Source organism: Oxyura jamaicensis, chromosome 10 (genome assembly GCF_011077185.1).
Source record: "Oxyura jamaicensis isolate SHBP4307 breed ruddy duck chromosome 10, BPBGC_Ojam_1.0, whole genome shotgun sequence".
NCBI classification, from domain to species: domain Eukaryota; kingdom Metazoa; phylum Chordata; class Aves; order Anseriformes; family Anatidae; genus Oxyura; species Oxyura jamaicensis.
The window spans coordinates 17,520,921-17,544,303 of record NC_048902.1 but is presented as its reverse complement, the minus strand read 5'-3'; the positions used below and the strand labels follow the sequence as shown (position 1 = coordinate 17,544,303).

Genomic DNA, 23,383 nt, shown 5'->3' with positions numbered 1-23,383 from the left:
GAATTATTCAGCATAAGGTGCCAGAATGCCAATATGTTTAGCTTACTTGTGGTTTTTAGCCTTCTGTTTTATGTTAAACAGGTTGTTTAAACTCACCTGTTGAACTTAAAATAACTAAAAGCTTTTGTGCGGTTGGTGACAGGCAAGTCTCAGTGCATTGTGAGCTCTTGTGGTTTCTAGATTGGGCATTTGGTTATTGCATTTGTACCCGTATGCCGTAGGCTTGGTATTGCACCCAGTAGTTTTTTACATTCGCTGGTGTTTGTCTTTGGCTTACAAGCTTTCTGGGGTGTTCTGTGAGTGGTTTCAACATATATTAATGCCACTAGGTACCCGAGGCTGTCGTAAGCTTTCAGTTGTGATGTACTTGCTCTAGCTAGGAACTGTCTCCGTTGTTTCTTTTCCATATGCACCACTGACATGGTACTGGAGTGAGCTCTACCCTCAGACAAAGGAGAAATGTATGTTTGTCTTTCTGCTGAGGAGATACCAGGTGGTGTGATGGATGTGTTTGTGGGCTGTCTTTTCTAAGTGTGTGCTGATTTTCCTAGGGGCTTAGCGGAAACGTGTCCCTGGAGCTATGTTTGACCCACGTCACTACAGATGAAAGCTAACAGGCCACAAAAGGAACTGTATGCAATGCACCACCAAATGCACAAAGGTCTATGTTCACCTCTGTTCTGGGCACCAAAACGTGGTCTATGCAGTGCTTAAGTCTCACTTAACCTTTCAAAATAGAGCTTACACAGTGCAGTGATCACACTCAGTAGCTTAAAGACTTTGATGGCTCCTGTCTGAGTCTTTTAGATAGGCAGAAGTGATCTCTTGGCGGATGCAAGCAGTCTTGAAAAGACCATAATCCAACAGAAGTTTCTTTTTACAAGGACGTGACCCAGAATCTGGAACTGCTCTTCCTCATATTCGCAGTGAATTTTCATCTGCATCCAAAGCTAAATTCAAACTCTAGTAGTTTGGGTCATCACACTAGCATCTATCTGAGGAGTGATTACAGATGATGAGTTATTACCCTTAAATAAGGGGTAATTAATGCTTCCCACTCTGATTTTAATGAAAGGATTTCCTGATGGGGGCGAGGGGGGGGGGGGACAAGGAAGATACTGTATCAGTAATATCCCTTTGGGAATTATTGGCAGAAAGTCTGCGGTTAATAATTTGGAGTAACAAATAAATGTGGGCAACTTGTGATATATGTGTGGAAAAAGAGGTGTCAAATTATTCATTATGAATTATTCTGCCAGTTCTAATAATAACCCAGCTGTTGAGGAGGGAAAGAAAGCTAGATCTGTCTGTGCAGACAGACCCTTTTGCAGTAATTCTATCCCTTTCGAATGAAAAAATATAAACTTCCTCTGGGAAAAGAAAATTAGATAAAACAAGAAGAATGGGATCCCTGCTCCAAATCCTTTTTTTTTTTTTTTTTTTTTTTTTTAGCTTAATGTACACTAATGGATAATAAAAAAATGGTTGATTAACGAATGACCGGTATACTAACCAGCTGAAAAAACATGTTTTGGCAGCCGACACTTGCAAAATCCATAGGTTAAAGACAAATTCAACCTCTTTCACTGCTCTCAGTATGGTCAGGTGCCCTTATCCAGGTAGAAGCCTTTTTATGAAGAAAGGCAGACTCTACGTGTGTATGCGTATAATATATATGGATGTGGATATATATACACATATTGCCAGTGACATCTTTAGGCAGACCTGGGGAGACTGTGTTTACAGGTAAAACCTGAAGAAACTTGATTGAATGGCAGAACAATGTCTGGCAACAGGAGTGCAGGTGTGGGAGTCGAGAGAGGTCGGTCCCGTTCCTGGCATGCCCCCAAGCTGCCATCTGACTGCAGGCAGGATCTTGCTCCCCCCTAGAGCTTTTTCTTTTCCTTTCCTCAAAGGTGGTGGTGAAACATTGCCCATTAGTAGTTACAAGCTGCTTTCTTACGTTATTGATAATGACAAGTGTAGCTGGTGCTTTTTCAGAAAGGATGGTGTAATTAATACCTATACATCACCCTCAGTGTCATTTGTGAGGAATGCTCCTCCTGAGCCACCAAAGTAAAATGAAAATGAGCCAAGTCTCTTAACCCTTCTGGATTTGGGAACTTTGTCCTAAACTCTCTGAAGGCACCAAAGGAGATTTCACTCAGCTTTGCTAACTTTGAAGGTACAGTCAACGCAGCTTGAGTCAAAGCAGCTAATCCGAAGCCATGTGAGTTGAGAGAAAATAATTAGAAGATTTCTGTAGGGCTTTGTCATGTTTGAATATATTTCCTTCAAGTATTTTGGGAAAAAAATCTTGTCTGTCATGGAATGCTTGGTCAGGTTTAATGTTCTCATGTCGCAGAGTCTGAAAACACTAATGCTCCTTCACGGAAGAACCCTTTCCTAAAATATTAGTAAACTCACCTGGCAGCCTGTGTGTCATCCCCACTCTCCGTCTTGCACATTGTGTTCACATCTGATTAAAATGTGAGCTGTCCAGGGCAGGACCTGTGCATTCAGTGCTGGCTGGCTTACTGGTGCTATTATAAATAATTAAGATAATTATCCAATATGTTTATGACAACTGACTGCTTTGGGTCGGCTTCTCTGAGGACTCCTGTCATCAATGAAAATTCTGCAAATGGAGGGCTTTGCAGACTCTGGCACCAAAGATGGATTACCTAGAAGCTTTCAGAGCTATAAACAATGCACTTTCCATTTGCCTCTTCGTACTGCATGGACTTAATCAGAAACTGTAATTTTATAGTGTGAGTAAATGGGTGAGAGGCATCAACAGCAGGAGCGAGCGAGCGAGAAGCATTGTCTTTTGCGATGCCAAATCCCAGAATATTAAGAGTTTGCCAAAGGCGTTTCAGAGATAGGTTTCCTATCTTCATCAATAATTTAAAACATTCCCAAGTCTCCTCTGAGTAGCTCGGCATAAGAGCTGAAGGCACAAATGTCAGAAGGCAGAGCGACTCCCAATTAGTCAGGTAGAGTGCTTTCTTGTTGACTCAGCCAGGGCAAGGGTGGCTGTAAAACCCAGGCTTGTGTCCTTATAGACTCCTTAATAGTTTTTTTTTTTTTTTTTTTTTTTTTTTTTTCTTTAAATCTGTGGTAATTTGTAAGAGATGAGTGGGCAGTCCAGAACCTAATCCACTGGGGTACTCATTAGTGGCATTGAAAAAACACGTGGGCGATGGTGTAAGTTGGCGGATGCAGTTGCTAACAGAAAAAAGGGTTGGAGAGTCGGGAGCATATTGCGTGTGAGCGAGACCCAGAAAGAGGCAGCAGTTTTTAAAAGCTACTGCAAGCCGTGGCAGGGCTTCGGCGTGTTGTAGCCAGGAGAGCTTGCAGCGATGCCCTTCTAAATTGGGGCTGCTTTTTTCGAAAGCGTTGCCATTAGGATTGCCGTACGCACGTGGAGTTACGAGGGAGCGATGGTATTTTGCTCCTCGCACACGTGGCTCTTATTAAAATGTTTTGTTGTCATGTAGGAAACGGCTCGTGGGCCCCGAGGACCAGTCCCACGATGGCGCTACCCTGAGTCAGCCAATGTGCAGCAGCTCTGTGGCCGCCTCTGTCCAGATGTGTCGCTGAACTCCTGAGCGCGCTATCTATTTCTGAGCGTGCTAACCATGTTTATTTACTGCACGGCTTCTTGTGTGCTAAACTCATCTGCATGGCAGGCAATTTTCTAGTACTTAGGCCACTATTTGACCCAGCTGCCATGGCGAAGGCTGTATTAAGTCCAGTTGATCAGGGCTGTCTTCCCAGCGGAACAGAAAATTAGCCTCTCCAGCTCTATGACTCTGTCAGCATTCCTACATGGTTCACACAACTGATTTCTTTTCTACCATTATTTTTTTTGGGGGGGTAAGATTATTTTTATATCGCGTTCCCTGATGTGGTATTCAGATCTTAAGCCTGACGCTAATTACGTATTATTATTTTTTACTTTCTCCTGACACTCCTTCCTGCACCTGTTTATGCCTTTGTGCTTCTAACTGCACGTGATTCCTTCCAAAACATGCTGGTTCCTTCCACTTGGGGTGGCATCGTGTTTTGCTGCACGCTTCTTCTACATCTTAATCACAGCTTTGCAGTGCTCGTCTGGCCCAGTGGCGGTGCTCGACTGTGAAGCTTTCTTCCTTTGGAAAACCTCCTATTGCTCAGAGCTGTCCCTTGTATTGTTGAGATGAGATTTAAATAGCTGGTTACTAAGGAAAAGCTGCAAGTCCTGTGAAGGCAGAAAAAGGTACGGAGTTTAGAGGAGCTCTGGAAAGATGCAAATTGAGAGGATGGAGCACGTGGGATTGCAGCGATGTAGGGTTTTCTTTTCTTTTCCCCACGTAGGTTTGTGTTCCAGCTCGGCCTTGTACCATCGTGGCTATGCAGCAGCAGGAATCTCATCCCAAGAGGAACAGGTCTTTGGGTGTAAACCACAGATTTTCAAGGAGCATGACATTCTTGTCAGCAATGCAAGCTGTGATACGGTGTCTGTGCACAGCCCGAGCTGTCTGTGGAGGCAAAGCCTCCTCCATGCATGCTCCCAGCTCACGACAAATAAAAGGGGATTCATGAGTCTCAGGTTAAAGCTCCAGATCCTCAATGTTCCAGCTCTTGTCACTGTTTTGTTAATGTGACAGAATTTAGTCAGCTGCGAAATACGGTTTGACGTTCAATCCCTATGTCCATAAACTCCCATGGAACTGTGTGATCCCTGGCAGGACCAAATTCTCATCTAAATTTCCCCAGGTTGAGTCTGAAACAACTCCACCACGCTGCGGGTTTTGTCTCTGCTGCAGGGTGGCAGCTTGCCCGTGCTGTGTGCCGTGGGTTTTACTGACCGGGTGGCTGCAGAGCTGGTAATGTGCCGCTGGGCCAGGGGCTTAATGCAGGAATTACTGGAAGCAGCAATCTTGGAGTGCTTTTTATGAGGATAACAAGGCTTTTGCAGACATAAAAAGCAGGAGAAATGCTTATTAGTTATGGGGAAGGTGAAAGGCTTAGAAAACTGATTAGTGTAGCAGTGTGGTCAGATTGAAATGAAAGCTCAGTGGCATAATCGTTAATTGGGTGCTTACTTACCTACTAATTTGAGCTTGGATGTCAGCAGTACTGCACTTCATCTCAAACCAGAGGTCAGGCTTTAATGCTACATCATAAATTACGTAAAGGCACAACACTAACAATTAGATAATTATGGAGACCCATGCTGTTGCAATTTAACTGGGCAAGTTCAGGGCAATCATGACAGGAATAGTGCTTAACCCTGAATCTGCTGCCTTTCTTTCAACCTGACAGCCAAATATATGTGGCCACAGAGGTACCCAGCTGTCTGGCAGCCCACAGGTTAAAAGCATCTTCTCCTATTAGTCAGATTCATCAGATGGCCTGGGCGAACTCTGAGGCAATATTGCAAAAACGTTAATTATGGTTCAGAAAGAAAAGCCTGTATTTCAACCTACGGGAGATTCTGGCCAGGACACAACAGTCAGAACAGTTTTTGTGTGCAAGGCACCACTGTGGTGTTTTTTTTTTTTTTATATATATATATATTTCTAGCCAAGCCTGCGTATGTGTTTGGTTTATTTACTTTACTAAAATAAACCACCAAGCCAAAACAGGGTTAGCCACAGGGAGCTCTTAGCATGTGTCTGCGCTGCATGGGACAGACCCACAAGCCTCACGTTTCAAGCACTGGAGTCGGTCCGTTGCCCACAGGCTAGTCCTTACACGTGCCCAGGCAGTCATGTTGCTTCCTGGGGCCAGAAGCAGCCCTGGAGGCCGGAGGTGAGGCCACTACGGAGAGCGGCTCCTTGTAGCTGCGTCCCCACATCGCCCGTGCCAAGTCCAGCCCGTCGGTCCCGAGAGCGTTCAGTGCTGCTCCCACCGGTGCCTGGGCTGGCTTCAATGAGGAGAGAGTTCAATCAGTGCTGGGCATCTCAAAAATTCAATCCCCAGAAGAGATATTGAAGATCAGGGTGGAAAATATCAGTTGGGTGGATTGGAAAGTGATTGACAGTGGGACGAAATTAATAACGTGTGGATCTTGGGTTGTTTCAGACATAACCAGTGCTCCCTCATCTAGAAGTGTGTAATGAACAGTGATTTCTGTGGGGTTTGGGGAGCCTACAGGCTTTATTGGATTTAGGCCTAGGAGTCTTTTTAGTGCTGTCCTTTTGCTTCTGGTCCTTCCAGCAGCCAGGTAAATTGCTCACGCCACAATAATTTATCACTGCTGTAAACACGGAGGTTTTGCTTGTGCTGGGTGGGGCTGAGTGAGCTGGGAACACAAAATAAGAACAGACCACTGGCGTTTTGGCACCTTTTTCCTTATTCAGGACATTTTGTGTAACTCAGAAAGAAAAATGGTCTTTAGAGGAAGTATTTCTCATTAATAGGAATGGCGTCTTGCAGTCTACTCTACAGTGCTGAAATTTTCATTCCTGGGTTGAGGAACTGTGTATGTGCAATAAGTTCAGCGATCTCTTGATGTAGCTTTGGTGGCTAAAATCCCTTCAGGTGCTAAGTTTGTTATAAAAGTGCAGGGAAACCCTTAGCTGTGGCACACTGCTTTGAAAAATAAGATTATAACCTTTATAGACACGCTGCTATAGAGTATGGTCAGGTAACAACACATCTGGTTACCTATTATTACGGGATGAGTTATGGTAGACTTTTTGTTTTAATTAGTCTGTGATAAACAAAAACTCAGGGGCTGTTCTGCTCTGGTAGCTCTCATTTTTCCTGCAGCCTTTCCTGCCCTTACGGGTTTATTAGTGTAGAAAAAGTGGCACGTTCCACTTTGTGGGAGACCAAATGGCAGGGTGTAGGCTTGGTCTGAACCGAATGTCACTTACGCAGTGTGGGGTGCTCTGGGTAGGTCCACATGCATCTTACTTGGTAGCTAGAGGCTATCCCCATGCCCAAATTCCCTCATTTACTCACAGCCCTGCAGGACAGGCTGCAAACAGGACTTGAGCAGGTGCTCCACCAAGCGTGGGGAGAGGAGGTGGGCTTCTTTGCTCAAGCTCCTTGAGAACTGGCATTATTTTTACCATTGCTGCTTTTTCAAAGAAGGAAAAGGAAAAAAAAAATAAAAAAGAACTCTGACATGGGCTGGGTTGCACCTGGCTGTGTGGGTCTGAAGAGCCCTGTGCAGAAGTTATCAGGCTCAGCATTTAAGTCACCTCATTCTTTGCCTGCTGTCCTCTGTGTGCTGCCTGGGGGCAGAGCTTAGGGTAAAGGGTGTTGGGAATGACCAATGAGTCATTACACAGGGTTTTGGATCGGGGTCTTGAAAAGCCTGTATGGGCTGGAAACGAGCCTCAGTGCAGGGGACATGCTGGAGTAGCCTAGCAGGCATGGTGACAGTTTTTCCCTCCTATCAAATTCTATCTCCTGCAGCATTTGTGGGTATTTTTTTGCCATACGTGGTGACATGAATCCTTTTCCAAAGGGGCCGGTGCCTTTGGGCTGTGACAGTCTGATCAGTGCTTTAGACCACGACATTGAAAAGACCCGCAATTCCTCCTGGCAGGCCTTGCTGGCAAAAAGTGTTTTATAAATAAACCATACTCTTACAGGGTTGCAAAGAAAACTGTCCTTACGATGGTGCAAACCCAAATGCCTTCCACTGCAGGCCAAAAGGAGTTGCTGATGCTGCACGTGCAGGTCTTGCAGAGCCCTGCGTGGGCAGTGGTGCTCAGCCAACTGGAGGCCATGGCCTGCACATTGGTGCTTGCCTGGACAGCCTCGGACCAGAGAAAAACCCCTGCCAACCCGGGAAATTTCACTGCAATATTTGTTCCTTCTCTTAAAGTAGTAGCTGCTGGAAGAGAAGGAAAGAACTGCAGTTTTTCTCTTAAATGCACCGGTTTCTAGGGCTGAAAAAGAAAGCTGAGAAACACAAAGCACACGTGCCCTAAAGGATCAGGAAGCAGAAGGTGAATGAAAGGGACCTGCGGTGATTACTTTTAGAAGAATCTCTTGATGTTTGACCTATTCATGTGGCTTCCTGCCACTGGCGTCAGGACCTTTGCATTCCTAGGACTGGCACAGACATTCACAGAGCAAAGCACAGAGGCTGGCACAGTGTTTTGCTCATCTGGGCATGATCCCGGGCAAATGTGACAGAGAAAAGCTGTGCCTGAAGCATATCAAGTATTGCACTGTGGGTTAAAGGCATGAGGTTGATGGAGCACTTCATACTCGTGGAGTTGGTGTACAACAACGCTAGTGCCTGCTCATGGGGTTGGTTCTGTAGCAGTCATTAGAAATCCTGTCCATATTTTAATTACATCTTTATCCCTTTTCACTCCCTATCCACCCAAAAAGAAAATATCCATAGAAAAAATGACTTCTGTTGGTCTTTGTCTTCAAAAACTTGAAGGGGCGTGAGAACCATTCCTCCTCTGCTCTTGCATGGTCAAGATGATTCCAGCTATCCTGCATAAGCTACTGCACTCACCTCCCACGCCAGGTAGTCCTGCCCTTCCCTGAACATTGGAGAGAGGCACCAAAACCTAAATCTTGTCCCCCTATCAGGCAAAGATCTGATTTCCATCCAGACTGGCTTTGCCCTGCTGTGCTCTGCTTTCCAGGTTATGCCACGTCTTGCTGGGTACCTTTCCTTTGCTGCCAGGGGCAGGGCAGCGTTTCATGCCCTGTGCTTCGGCGGCTCTCTGCCCCGTGCCAGATCCCACCCGTTCAGAGTCCTGGAGCTGGGACCCCCAAAGGTGTCCTGCACGCTGAAGAGCCCTATAGAAAGTACAGTAGTCCTTGCTGTTTCTGCGTTACGTTTCCTCCTTTGTTACAGCATCAATTCTTGGGACTCTGCAAAGCCTCACATGATGTCTCAGAAGCATGTTTAAAGTCCGTGTGCCAGTCTAACTTATTTACACAAAGTCTAGGTACTTCAGAATGATCGTATGCTTGATACAGAGCTCTGTTTCATCTGGACATTTTCTCTTTCTTTGGACATTTATTTACAATCAAATCTGAAACTTTAACTGCTTTTGTCTTTGGAAAACTGAAAACAATTTTTGCAGAACCAGAATCTCTGACTGCTGTATAACACAGAGAGGTACCACTGTACACCAGGACGTGACCAAATACGCGTTCATTTTTCCGTGTCAGTTTCCAGTAAGGAAATCCTGTCATGCTACCACTTAGCCAACAAAAAATAATTACAGATACTGTGCTTACGTGCTGAAAATGTAGTTATCTTTAGGAAATTTAGTTCTATGTGATCTTGTCTGTAGCTGTAATCAGGAACAGAAGTGTTGTTGCTAACACTAATACTTCTCCATCTGTAAGAGGGGGGTGGCTAACTAAAAAACAACTTTAGTGGCAGCCAGTTGTGTCCTACTTCAATAAATGTGTGGTCTCATGAAAGAACAAACTGTGGGTATTGGTGGTGCAGCCACCTTTAAGTAAAAGCTGCCTACAAGTCTGTCCAGGCTGGGACTGGAAGGTGAGCAGCAGCATCAGAATCTGGGGTTTAAGTTTACTTCTTGGTGAAAAAGACCACAAGAATTCCTATTCCATTAGTATTTCTTTCTGATCAAAATGGCAAAACAATTCAGCAAATGGAATCTTTAGAGCTGAGAGACTGAGTAACAAGGGAAAGAAAATGTCAGTGCAAGTTAAAGCAAATTTAATAAAGCAAATAAAAGCAATATACTGACACTGAAATATAATCTTAACGCTCTGACTACAACTAACTGAAGCCAGGAAATTCTCAGCTAAGTGTTCCCTCAGCCCTCTTAAATCAACCCATTTTGCTTAGGCATTGTTGCACATAAGCGCCTTTATGAGATGGCCCCAAAACACTGGATGATAATATGAACGCTAAGAAGATATTTATTTCATCAGCTGTGTGTTTGGATATATCTGTGATGGATGTATTGGCCCCGATTCTGTAAGCCATTTAAAAATCAGCTAAATTTTAAGTCTATGCTTACAGAGTTTGCAGGATCGAGGTCAGTGTGCTCCAGGAAAAATGCAATCCATAAGGTGGTACTAAGGACCCAAACAGCGTTACCAAGGTCCCTTCGTAGAAGTTCTAATGCTGTCATTCACAGATACTACAGAATTGATCTTCACAAAATCTTTAAGTTAAGGAACCTTCAGTTTCCAGATGAGAGACTGAAGTATTGCGAGATGAAGCAGTTTACCAGCAGTCTCCGAAGATGCTTGTGGCAGTGCGAAGGCTTGAACTTAGTCGTGGTGCTTCCATTCAGTGTTTTATCCATGAGATGTCCCCTTAATGGACTTGGAAAAAAACATTAAAATGTTCCAAACTTGGGGAATCCAAGCTGCCCTGCAGGTATATTGTAATTTGATGGGTTTTAAATGGAGCTGAGAGGGGCCCGCTGTGCCCTGCTGTGGGTTAGCAATTGGTTTGGGGAACGGAGGGCCTCCAGAGCTAGAATTTCCTGGAGTCGTGCTGGAAGCAGAGATGTAGGGCTGGGTCAGGATGGAGCTGCTGCACAAACCTGCTTTGGAGCTCAGAGAGGACTTTGAGATGGTGATGAAAACTCGACGTTAGCATGGTTTCCTCAATAGCATTTTTTTTTTTCCTTTTAAAAAATGCTGTCAAAGAAAACGCTGGCCTTGAAAATGGGCATTGAGTGCAACTTGAATGTTTTCTCCGTTCACTAGAAATCTGGCCCTTGAAATTTATACAGAGATCAGATTCTTCATTCTCTGGAAGAAAAAAAAAAATACTTTTTCACATAAATAATCCTGTGAAAGCCCTCAGAGTCTGCTTGAATTGTTAGGTGTACAGGTCTTCCAGGTGAGATCATATAGGCAATATTTGTGCCAAGTGCTTGTACTTTTGTGCCCCCACCTCGGAGCAGTTAGACCAACCAAATTTGAGCCTCCTGATACTATTTGCCATTGAATAAGGGACCACTGATACCAGCTGAATATATGCCTCGGTTGTTCCTCCTGATTATGTTCAGAAAACACCCCTAGTATTTCCCTTCCATACACACGGCAAAAACAAACACGTTTCGTGCCTGGATTTGCTGTTCTGCTGGATTCCGCATCCACGAAGCTCTGACCTGCTCCTGCCTCTTGGGCCCTCGCTGCTAGTCCTGGCTGTCTCTTTATTGAAGAGCCTTCACAGCCCATATCCATCCTGCTTATCACTCTTACTCCGTATTGACAAATCTATGCCCACTTCTGACAGGCCACAACTAATTGATTCGCTACCAGTGAAGTTTTCCAGCAAACACTCCTGCGGTATCTGGCCTTACGAGCTCCCCATGGACTTGGGGAAAGGTAGTGAATATCTCCACAAGCACCTATTTTTATAATACTTAAACCGTGCTTTCTCTTCTGCTTTCCCACTAAAAGCCTGCCAAAGACAGGAGAAGTGACGCGATCCTAGTCAAGCACTCTTTGTTGCTTTTACTTTTTTCCCATTGTTTCCTGTGCTGCCACGTGCAGGTTGCCTCCACCTGATGTTTCTAGTTATCGGGCTCAGTCTGAGCCCGATCATCAGGATTGGGGCTGTCATTTTGTGCGGTTCCCAGAGTACTGGGTTCGTAATCTGGCCATAGGACACCCAGAACCTGTGGTGGTACAAGCATTAAGTGGTCTCCTCAGCTTGTGTTTAGGTGCAAGAAAATCCAGTGAACACATCAGGATATAGCTCAGCCCTGCTTTTAGTTCTGTGGTGGTAGCCTGTGCTGCCTGTCATTGGCTTCTTTGGAAAGGCTTCGAGTGCTCCTTCTGCTGATCATTAGCAGTGATTTAATGAGGATATGGTGGCCATGCTGGAAGGGTTGGATGCAAAGATAAATATCAATACCTTTGCGGGTTACAAGACAATCTTGGCTTGTTCCTGTAATCGGAGGCTAGGAAGCTGTTTCCTTTCCTAAAATCCCTGTTACTCACTGTAGAAATTCAGGGCTTGACTTTCCGTAGCTTTTACCTTCCTGTGCCTACAGGGCTGGGCCAAATCACAGCCTAGCCTGAGCTGTCAGTCATCTTAGTAATTATTATTAACCCCCTGCTGATGCTTTTCCACATGAAAGCAAGAGTCTCTTTGGCACTTTTCTTACTTTTCTTTAAAAGATGGAAGGTGGAATAACAAAGTTCTTAATTAGCTGAGCTGGTGTTGGAAAGCTCAGTGTCAGATTTCCAGGTCAGTGTTTGATGAAGGAATGATAGGGGGAAGTGATGCATCGACATTGATTAAAGAGCAGTGATGAAGCAAGATAAAATTGACATTTAATTCTTCCCAGCTAAAGTAGTGTGACTGACAATACTTAAAGGTGAACAGTCTTATTTCTTGAATCAACAATGCAACCTGTAAAAACATCCGTCAGATCCATCTTTTCTTAATTACTAACATCTAATTAGCCCCAAATCACTGTAGCACACTGATTAAAATAAAAGGTGCGTGCCACTCTTTCTATTTTGGGTATAACTGAGAAGGGCAGAGGATATGAAATTAACTGGCACTTACAATTGTTTCATCCGCAGACCTTGCAAAGAGTCCTCGGCTTTTCTCTCTATTCTCTGCTGCTCATTCAAACAGAATAGTAATCCCAGATAAGGTTTTGTGTTTTTTTTCTTGGATGCTGACCAGGGACATCTCACTGGAAACACCGAGAACCCCCTAGAGGGGTGCGGGAGCACTGCAAAAAGCTGTGCGACTGCCTTTCCTGCTGCTAATAATGGGGGAACAATTAGCATTTTGTAGGACGAAATTTGGTATCGTTTTGTTTTTAAATGTAATGCATCTTTAAGCTTAAACTAGCAATTAAATGTTCCCTCACTCTAGTAGAAGACCTTCCCAGCCTCCTTCCTCCAAGTTGACAAAAGGTTTTTAATGATCATTTTCCATCCCTTGGCTTTTTTTTTCTTTTTTTTTTTTTTTGGTTCCCTTGAAAGAAACAAAGGAAGTACCAAATAGAAATCCCCCAATAACTTATTTTCTCCGAGGGTTCTGGAATGCAGCTGATTGCTCTGTGAATATGTTTATATTGCAGAAAAGAGCATTCAGGTGATAACGCTTGATGTAGCAGTTAATGCTCACTTTCAAGCTCTGATTGAGTTGAAATATTGCTTGTTGCACCAAGGTGACTAAGACAGGAGATAAGATTCCAGAGAAGTAGCATCCTTTTATCAGTAGATGGTAGTATAACAACACGGAAGGAGCGTAGCTGCTCTAAGGTTGTCCCAAGATCTAAGCTGTTATACTTGAATCCGAAGTGAAAAACAAGACAAAGAGAGGCAAAGAGTAAGTTTAGACTCCTGTTGTATTTCACTTTTCACAGTGGTAGTTTATGGCGGAGGGAATTAATGTATGCTTTTATTCATGATTTATGCATCGTTTATCTACAGCAGTGTGAATAATTGATTATTTTTGTTCTCTGGCAGTGCAAAAAATTAAAATAAATATGTTTTTTTGAAGCGAAATAAAAAAAATCTAACTGCAAAAGGGAAGGAGCAGACTCTTTTGTGTCAAAATAAATGCTTTATTTCTCCCCAAAACAACTGTTTTGTTCCATAAATGCTTTGCTTTTAAGGATGGTTTGAATCATTTAACATAAAATTAAAGGAAATTGCCAAACAAAACAGTTGTAGTTCAGTTCTGGCTTGTACATATCAAAATAATGGGTTTTAAACACCCTTTCCTTTCCTGTATCAAAGACAAGGCGTTTGGTGAAACTGGGACAAGCTTCCCAAGAGATGGGTGCTGCCAAAACTAATATCTTTGTGAGAATGTTTGGGCTGAGGCAGTGGCCATCCCAGCCCTTGGTTTGGCCATGCTGCCCGTTCCTAGTGGCACGGGTCTGTTCTGCGGGCTGCACGTGGATTTCCAGCTATGAAAATGCACGTAAAGCAGAGCAAAGCTGCAGAGAGGCCTAATGCAGTCTAGTAAGCCCACATTTGCAAAGCGTTTTATTTTATTTTTAATTAAAAGCAGACTTTTCCTGTATGTGAGCTCAAGGATCCCAGGGGCCGGATTCACAACGCAAATGCACTCAGGCTAAAGAGATCTGTATTGATTTATATCAGGAGAGGATCTGGCCCAGCAGGAACAAATGCCACTTTTCAATGTAGTATTGAATTTGTATGCGTTGATTTCTGTGCTTTGGAATTAAAATCTAGGATTTGATAGCTAAAGGAGAAAAAGAAAAAGAAAAGGGGAAGCATTTGCAGGGATACTGGCATCCAGTGTTTTCAGTATGCGAGTACTTACTAGTGAAAGCAGTGTTGTAGGAGCGATGTTGTTGAAGATAAAGGGCTTCTTGGTTACAAATGAATTCTAGTCCAAACCTTACTTTATATATTTGGTAAAGGTTGACAGATGAGAGAATGGAGGGGGGAGAGAACTGATGGAAAACCTCAGATTTCAAGCAGTTTCTGACCAGGTCTGTAGCTCACTGAGGAGCCATGCCATTTTTCTGTACCAGCATATATATATTTTTTTCCTCTCTCTCTCTCTCTCTTAATTTTTCACTGCTAAAAATATATTAGAAACAATATCTATTTTTACGTTTAATAAATGTACCCACGAATTAAAATCAATACTAGAATGGGAATGTGTGAATGAGTAATAGAAGAGAAATGCTGAGGGTGCACCCACAAGAAGGAAGAGTTTTGACTTCATCAGAACTGTGATCTCCTATGTTGTTTTATGTGCTTATGTAACACTTATGTCCTTTTGCAACTTAAAGTGAGGTTAGGATATTTGTGGTTGAGGTGTCGTCTGGGTTCAGAGGTCGCAGGAAAGAAGAGCCAGAAAGTGCCATTTCCTCAGCACGTTGTGGGTCTGGGCAGCCTCCTAGGGCCTGGGATCTGTGCTGGGTGCCCTTGGCTGCTGCCAAGGGGACTGTGACCTGCTCACAGGGACACAACTGACGTAGAGTGTTCAGAGTTTGTTGTTTGTTGCATTAAAACTGCAGTTTTTAAAGTGTATGTGGTGGGGCCTGTGATTTCAGAGCAGGCGGAGCCCCTTCCTGTAATGCCTGGGGTTGGGGATGCTGTGACCAAAGGGAGATTTGGTGGATATCCAGTGATGGTTTGGCTCTTTGTGGGGAACCCGGGCTTCCAGCTGCAGAGGTGTCTCTTCAGAGCCACAGCTGCTAGCACAGGCTGTTTTACAGTAGTAAAAGGCTGTTTTTCTTTGTCTTGACCTGGTGAACATCCTTGCACACAGCTAGTTCCGCTGTTAGAGGCTGTGATAAGAAGGGATGTGATGAGAAATGGCTCTTCATCCTCACTTAGATAGGGGTTGGGGTTAATGTGTGCATATATATACATGCATGCATATATATACAAGTCCCTGAAAGAAGCTCTTTGAGGAAAGCTTTGTACAAGCTCTCTTTGCATTTATTTTGCTACATCGTCCCTTGTACTCGCCTCTTGCTCGTTCTGCCTTTCGGAGGCTGTGCTGAGGGTTTGCTGCTGGACATGTGATGTGATTGCAGGAGCTGTGGAGAGACTGGGGGGGAGGCAGGGGTGGTCCTTCACCAGCAGCATCTTTCTCCATATGCAAGAGAACCCTTTTTGTGTCCTGCACAGCACTGCTGGCCATGGGTGCAAGTCCTGCTCACCCGTTTGTCAGTGCAAAGACTCAGTGCCAGCAGACTTGCCTGCATACCTGTTATCAATACAGAAGCATCACTCAGGAAGGAGCCTGGTAAACTCTGTGACTGAGTGAGCTTAGCACTTTTAGGCTGCACAGGACAAAACCTATTAAAGTGCAGATATATTCGGAGCATGTGGAAAGGGAGAAAGACACATGAAGGCATTTCAGAATAGCAGAGTGCATAAGAAAGTCATTGCCTGGTACACGCATTACTTTTATGGGGATATTCAGGCTGCATAACTCACATAGTAACTGGGCAACTCACGCTGCTCATTCTGGCTGTGCCACAAGAAAAGCTGTTATAGGAAATTTTCTCTTTATGCGTTTCCGTCTAAAGGCAAAGCACAGAGGTGAGGGGTTTGACTGCCATATCTGAACAAGCACTCTGGTACCAGTCAGGTTAATCATTTTCTGAATGAATTGTCTTTATATTTATAATAAAAAACACTGTTAAAAGATATCCTGATGAAAAACAAAAGCATAACATGCTGGCCCAGCTTATTCTGGGTGGGTGTAAATTGGTAACACGGTGTGTGCTCAGAGAAGAGGTATTTCCCCAGCCTTATCTGGGTAGAGATGTATGTTGTACTTAAAGGACAACCCCAGGAGATGGATGAGGTCTCTGTCTGTGTGGAAACCTTCCTGGATGGGTAGAGATGAACTCTGTGCAGAAAGAAAAGGTGCAATTGAGGAAAAAGCCTCTGTAATTTCAGGTGGCTTTAGTTAAGGTGGGACTGGTGCTACCATGCCTGAGTACCTGGTGTTTAGTGCTAGAAGGCCCAGCCACAGGAAAACTTAACATCTTCTGCTAATGGGTTAAACCCAGCATGGCAGGAACCTTGCCATTTGTTTCCAAACAGAAATACATGTTTATTCGTGTATCTGGGACTGACACAGTTTGGTGAACCCGTCTGCAGCTGGGGCTATGAAACTGCAGTGTGGTAGGAGGCATGATGGCCTACTTGCAGCACCTCAGAAGGAGGTGCAATAAATCTTGCTTCCTGTTCAGGTAGGGGAGCCTTCAGATGATGGGATTTGATTTTCTTGGTTTTATGGGAATGGATTGAGATCAGTGTCCAGTCCTGTCACCGATGAGCAGTTTCCTGAGGAACTGCATGAGAGGTGTGTGCCTACGGATGTGTCAGACAGAAGAAGGCCCGAGCTCTGTGGCCTAGGCTGGAGGAGGTGCTTACAGTGGTGCAGCAGGGCTTGCAGATCTCCAGGGAAGCTGGGTTTTGTGCATAAAGAACCAGAGCGTGAGCAGGACAGTAACATTGCTGTGAATATATAAAAAGCCCACTGCCAGCAGGGAATGGATGGCCAGGAGGGGCCTTCTGAGGCTTAATCCATCTGTGGGCTTGTCCACACAGAGCGGGCTGAGAACAGTGGGACCTCCTCAGCAGGTGGACTCCGGACTTCAATATTTAACTCTTAAGTCCACCTTGCTCCTTAATTTATCAGAAGTTACAGTATGAGTGCTTTGGAGACAGGTGACCAGAAGTGCAGGCTTTTACATCAGAGAGGTAAGGAGGAAGAAAACCAATAAAAACGATACTGTAGAGGGGGGAGAGGAGAGAGATATGGACTCTTTGTAGCATGTGTGAAAGAAGAGGAGATTGCCCTGTTAACAGCAGTCTCACCTCAGGTCAAATATTACTCAACAGGCCTGAGTGAAATGACAGAAGAATACATCCTAGGAAGAAATAAGTCTGGGGAGAGTGATAGTCTTTGTAGAGCTGGATGCTTTTCGTCCTCGCTAGCGTAAAGAGATGTCTGTGCTGAGAGGCCTAGGAAAGAGGCCATTCCCAGGCCTAATGAGGTGGGGTCCGTCTCTGACAGCTCGTTTGCTGAGGGAAGAAATGAGGGCTCCTGATTTTATTTTATTTTTTTTTTCCCAGCTGTGGACCAGAGCTTTTCCAGTGATACAGCTCTTCCTGCAAAGAGGGAGAACACTGAAACTCAATAGGAGTTTCCATTTCCTTCACTTCTGAGCTAGGGCCACTGAGGGTATTGCACAGCTCTTCTGTTTTACTCACTGACTGCAGTAATAAATAGAGATCGCCCAGGTGTATCCAAAGCCAAACTTTTGTATCTTTGATACTAGGATCATTATTCACTTATACAGAGCTTAGATAAAAATGAGGAGCAGTTCAAATCCAGGGCAAAATTCCTGTCATGCAGGTGGATGCTGAAAAACAGGACTGACTTGTGTGTATGCTGTGTTCAATAACAGAAAGGCTGGGATGAAAGCATTTCACACACTTCTCTGCCTCACTGAAGGCTTGATTGAGAACATAAAACTCTATGTGAAGACAGAAGTTATTTAACATCACTTTTAGATACAGTCAAGTGAGCCATTTTCTTTGTAATTTTTCCAGCTGTTTATGTGCAAGTCACCTCTGGAGAGCACTTGCTGTGCTCTTAAAATCAGGAGTTAAGTTATATTGCCGAACCAGTGAAATCTAACTAAATATTTGCTTTTGCATCGTAAAGGGCACCCATTTTTGTCTAATAATTGCTAGAACAGAAAAATATGGCATGGTTATGCAGCCTCATATTGGGAGAACTATCTACCATTATTGAATCTTTGATGGTTTGGGTGGTATTCTAGACAGACTCTGCTCAGAAACCTAAACAACTATTATTTGAGTTCTGTTTATCAATAATCTGTGGCTGACTCCTTTAATAACAAGATCAAGTATCAGAAGACTTACCTAAATTCTCCTCCCTGTAGCCATCTTTTCACCCTTAACACGGCAACTGAGTCTGATCCATAACACCAGAAACAGTCTCCTTTCTTTTGGGGTGGAATTCCTCTTCTGGTGTCTTCCAACAGCTTGAACAAGCCATGAGGAGGACTCCTGTTCTGGTCTTCTGAGAGAAAATGCACTTCTAAGGTGTGATTAATCTCATCCAAAAATAGAGGTTTAAAGGAATGAGATGAATAGCATTCCAGGAGTGCTTATTTTGGTCTTGACGACTACCTTAGATGTAACGTTCACAATGCCTAAAAATAGATGTGATGAATTTGATCCTTGGTGTCATTCTGTTAGATCTGATGTAAAGACTGTTACAGTCGATGGAAGTACTCTCATGTAGGTGTAGTTATATACTGCATTGATCTTACTCTCGTGATCCCTTACTGTGCATTTTAATTTGAGCCAATACTGTCTCCTCTTTCAAGAGGTGGAGAGAAAACACAGTCAATTACACCATGAAAGCCACGAAGCTCTTTCAGTGATCCAAACTGACTGAGAAGTTACATTTGAAACCATTCACCCATTCCATTAAAAAAATACTAGGGAGCGTGCATCCCTGTAAAATAATGACGGGCAGAATAAACTGTCTGAAAGTATCTCGCCTACTCCATACCATTTAATCAAGAAGCAGTGAGTGGAACTGGCCTAACATTTACAAAGGGAGAACTGACACAATGCATATTTGAACACCATGAGAAATAGCATCACCGGGGACAGAGAGTGAGTTTAGTTAATAATGAATGGCACATCCTATAAAATACCATTACACAGTGTTCAAGGCCCAAGAATGATGACATAATTATTAGGAGACTGGGAGATTAAGATATAATTTAAAAAAACATGACAGGGGAGGGTGTAATTGGGGAGACAAAATACACAGGAAGTTTGTAATTTACATGTCAAAATACCTTTTTCATGTTTTGATTGGATTGGACGCCGCCTTTCCACTTCATTTATCTTGGCTTCAATTAGAGGCAGGAGAAATGACATCTCATGTTCATATTCTTGACACACACTGCTCATAGACACTTTCTAATTCTAACAGACAGTGAGGGGAAAAGGGAAACTCGATTCTGCCTCCGTCTTGGACTTCTTAGTTAACCCCTAATTTGTTTCTAAATGAGGCTGTCACTGTGGTTCAAATGAATATGCGCTTAGGAATCAGGGTGTGCATTTGGGTATTAGCTTGTAGGCAGGGCTTTGTGTATTGTAAGGCTGGTTGTACCCAAAAGCTGCTTAGCTGAGGGGAAAAAAAAAAAGCTGAGTGTTTTCCCCTCCAACAGAAAAACTTTCTTATACGAATGGCGAAGACTTTTTTTTTTTTTTTTTTTTTTAATCAGAACAGCCATATTCACAACTCGCTTGTAATCAGAGCCATCTCCAAAGCAGAGGATGTGAGTTGTGATTTTCCCCTTTGGCAGAAATTTTGCTCTTTTTTATTTTCTGCCTGTCTCTTTTATCTGGTGTCACCATGTGTTTCCCATCGAGTTCTGAAGTCTGCTTCCATTTTTTACAGGAACTGTGCTCTGTTTTACACCCATCTCCACCCAAACACATACACTAGAAATGTCAAAGGTGTGTTTGACATAAAGCCATGTGTTTCATCAGGACTGAAATATCTCCTCACCTGGAGGCGTGTGCTGAAGTCTTTCACCTCTTGGCAACTATAATTACCATTTTAATTCCTCTCATGCTGCATCTCAAAATCTGAGTTTTAGATTTTTCTCAGAGGCTGTTGGTTTTAGTTTCCTTTCCTTGCAGAGAGAGGAGTGCACAGTCTGAAGTGCCTGCAAGGGGACAAAAGTTTGCCCCTCTGTATGACTTCTGACCTCTAAAACTGGGGGCCTTTTAAAGCATCCCAAACCGGCCAGCTGCAAACAGAGGTACTCAAAATCATCAGTCACTGTTGAAAACACGGGAGGCAAGTTTCAGGCTTATCAGTAACTCTATTCATTGGATTTCCTTATGAAGCAAAATTACTCCTGGAAATGCTAATCAGGAAATATCAGAGAAATAACAGTCCTTGAGAGATCTCCTCTGAGAGGGACTTTGACTTACCAGACAGAAAGAGAAATCAGAGCAGCTGTATGAGGTCTCTGCATATTCTGTATGTGTCCTGAACTCTATCAGAAACCCCAGAAGTGACGTGAAACCAGATGAAGTGGGCAGTGTTGCTGTTACTAATGCTATTGCATTCTTGATTTTTAAGCCACCAGCAGCCATGCTGGGATCATTCACCGTAAGGCTCCTGTAATACTGGCAGGAGCGCGCTGCTCCTAGTAAGTATAGTCAAAGTATAGTCAAATCTGAATGCCTTAGTTGAAAATGCCTTCAACTGCAAAGTGGAAAAAAAAAAAAAAAAAAAAAAAAAAGACTAAGAGATAAATAACTTTAAGAGATAAAAAAGTAAGAAGTACCATCATTCATCCAGGTTGGATGTCTCCAGACTGCCCCCAAAATATGTTGTCTAGGAGGAGTATGTGACTTTAGCCACCTTCTGTGGCCCTTTCCCTTCGTACTCCTCCAGCCTCTGTAATCATTGGATTAAAGATGTTAGAGGGCACATTCCTGCCTACCCTTCTGATAGACCTGTTGACCATGAATTTCTCTAATCCCTTTAAAACCTGCTCGTACTGTCTGCCTCCACAGCTGCCTGTGGCAGCAGATTCCAGAAGTTCACTAACGGTATCGCATCATGCAGTGTTGCAAACTGCTTTTCAGCAAAGCAACCTAATGTGCATTGTAGTTTACTAGCCACACCTCAACAGGCTGCATTGAATGTCCTTGGGCTAAAATATTAAGAAGCTTTAAAATACATAGTAATTTGGGTCAGAGGAGTATCACACTCCTCTGAAATCTCCAGGATAGTATGGTCTGACTCTCCTAGTGAGTATTGGTGTACTGTAAACCATGCAGATAGTCTGTGGGAAGGCAGTAAGACTGTATGTGAAGTTATTAAGGTACTTATTTGCTACTTGAGGTGCTGTCTAACTTCTTCTGGAAGAATTGGTGCCCCCAGCATTGATTGTGTTGTTGCAGCTGCTTCCCAAAGAAACAAAACAGAAATTATTTTAACAACTTTCCCTGTCAGGCAGAACTTTGACATGGAAGAGGAAGATGTCTCAGGTGTTCCACAGTCTATCAGACACTTCAGCAGGGTTTGGATTTTAGATGAACAACATTCAGATCATTCAGTACTGGGTGGATGAATGCATGCATAGGTGAAAGCAAGGAGAAGGAATGCAGATAACTGATGGGTTAGCCAAGGCACCATCTTGTTAGCTAAACTGGGTGAATTCTGAATAATCTCACCCAACCCCTCTGTTTGTATTCGAATAAAACCAAGATTCTGGATTTATGAAATGCAATGTACTAATTATTATCTGTGACATGAATTTTCCTCTATAGTGAGTCAGAAGTGTGCCCATCTGGTATCTGGGCACTTTTAAAGGCTTTCAGTATCTGTGCTGTTTCACAAGTGTTACATATTAGAAACTCCCGTGTGCTAAGTGCAATACCTGGAATCACCAAAGTTAAAAATCACTGGTTCATGAGTTATTCACAGGGATTCATTCATTTCACTGACATACACAGCAAACCCTTCCAATGCGAGTATTTCCTCTGGCTGATTTTTTTTTTTCTTGTATGCTGTTTGATGATACTCGAGAGACTAGTACAAACTTAACGTGGACTGTTCTAATAAGAGTTACACCAAAGAGAAGTATACACAGGCAATAGACTATCCTAAGGGACCTGTAGTTTACTGTGAAGAGGCTTCTGGTAGCAAAATTTATGTTTGCCACTGTGTTGCATGACCCACTTTGAGCAGGGATAGAAAGCAATGCTTTTGATCATCTTGAAAAAGCCCTGGACTGGCTAAAAGAAAGAATGTACAATAGCAATCTGTATGTCTTTATTTCAGTATTCAACAGGAACAAGGACAAAATGGAAAATACAGGCCAAGGGCCCTAACTGGAGGCTGTAGCACTCGAACGGCTCAGCCTAGCGCGTACATTGCATACATCATTAAGCCACTGGCAACAACACACTGAAGCCCTGCCCAAATTTCAATTCTTACACTTCAAATAGTCTCAGCTCTCACCAGACAAATTAATATTTAATGCACAAGTGCATGCTGTAATATTCCCAACTGTGCAATCTAATATTAACAGCTATTTCATAAACCAACAAGGCCCATTCAATTGGTGACCATTTAAACTATAACACGCCATTAAACCGTAAAAGCAGCCATGAAAACATGATGAAGATACATGTTCGTCAGTCTACCGCTAAAAGAGGGAATGTAGCAAGGTCAGTACAAAAAGTCAGCTTCAAGTTCCAAAAAGGCCGTTGAGAGTGATAAAGGGAGTTGTGAAGCAGATTCCTTCTTGGTGCTGCAGCTGGGCCTTAGGGCAAAGTAGATCCCATCCACAAGAACATATACTTTTTGGAAACTTCAGATGGATCCAGGAGAATATATGCTACCATCTAGCTTTCTTTGGCTCATGCTTCCTTATGTATGCGTCTACAGAATCCGCAGTTTCCACGCCAATTGTAGAAGGGCTTCGTGTTTCATGGATTTTTAATCAGGGTGGCAGTGAGGAGGAGTAGGAAGGCAGTTTACCTGTGTCTTTAGGAAGCCAGTGGTACTGTGTTTTGTCTGATTCTTCCAGTGCTCACATTCTGAAAAAAATTACTGGTAATTCAGAGAGAATGCAGAAATGAATCACTTAGAGTAGTACAAGAGACACTCTCGATCATTTTAGCTTGTCACAAAGACCAAGGGATGACTTGTGTTCAGGGCCTCCACAGCAAGAAAACACTAGTTTGTAAGAGATTCTTTAATCTCGCAGTGAACGTATAACAAGTGTTTGGATGTTGAGGTGCAATGACTTAGATATTTGTTTATCTCAACAAGAGTAAGTAAGTACTGGCAAATTAAGGGTAATGGTGGATTGGTGGGTTATTTTTTTACTTGTCTCAGTATCAGGACTAG

At 43.3% G+C, this 23,383-nt stretch overlaps 1 long non-coding RNA gene across 2 annotated transcripts in view; it reads left to right on the top strand.

Annotated features, from left to right (window-relative positions):
* The window catches only part of LOC118171899, a 68,221-nt gene that overhangs the window by 10,576 nt on the left and 34,262 nt on the right, over window positions 1-23,383 (top strand). Inside the window, exon 4 of one of the 2 annotated variants that reach the window (XR_004753450.1) lies at window positions 4,360-4,606. The exons of the other annotated variant lie outside the window; for it this stretch is intronic. This is a non-coding gene — a long non-coding RNA (uncharacterized LOC118171899). Of the gene's footprint in view, window positions 1-4,359; window positions 4,607-23,383 lie in introns of those variants that run through there. 2 annotated transcript variants of the gene reach the window in all.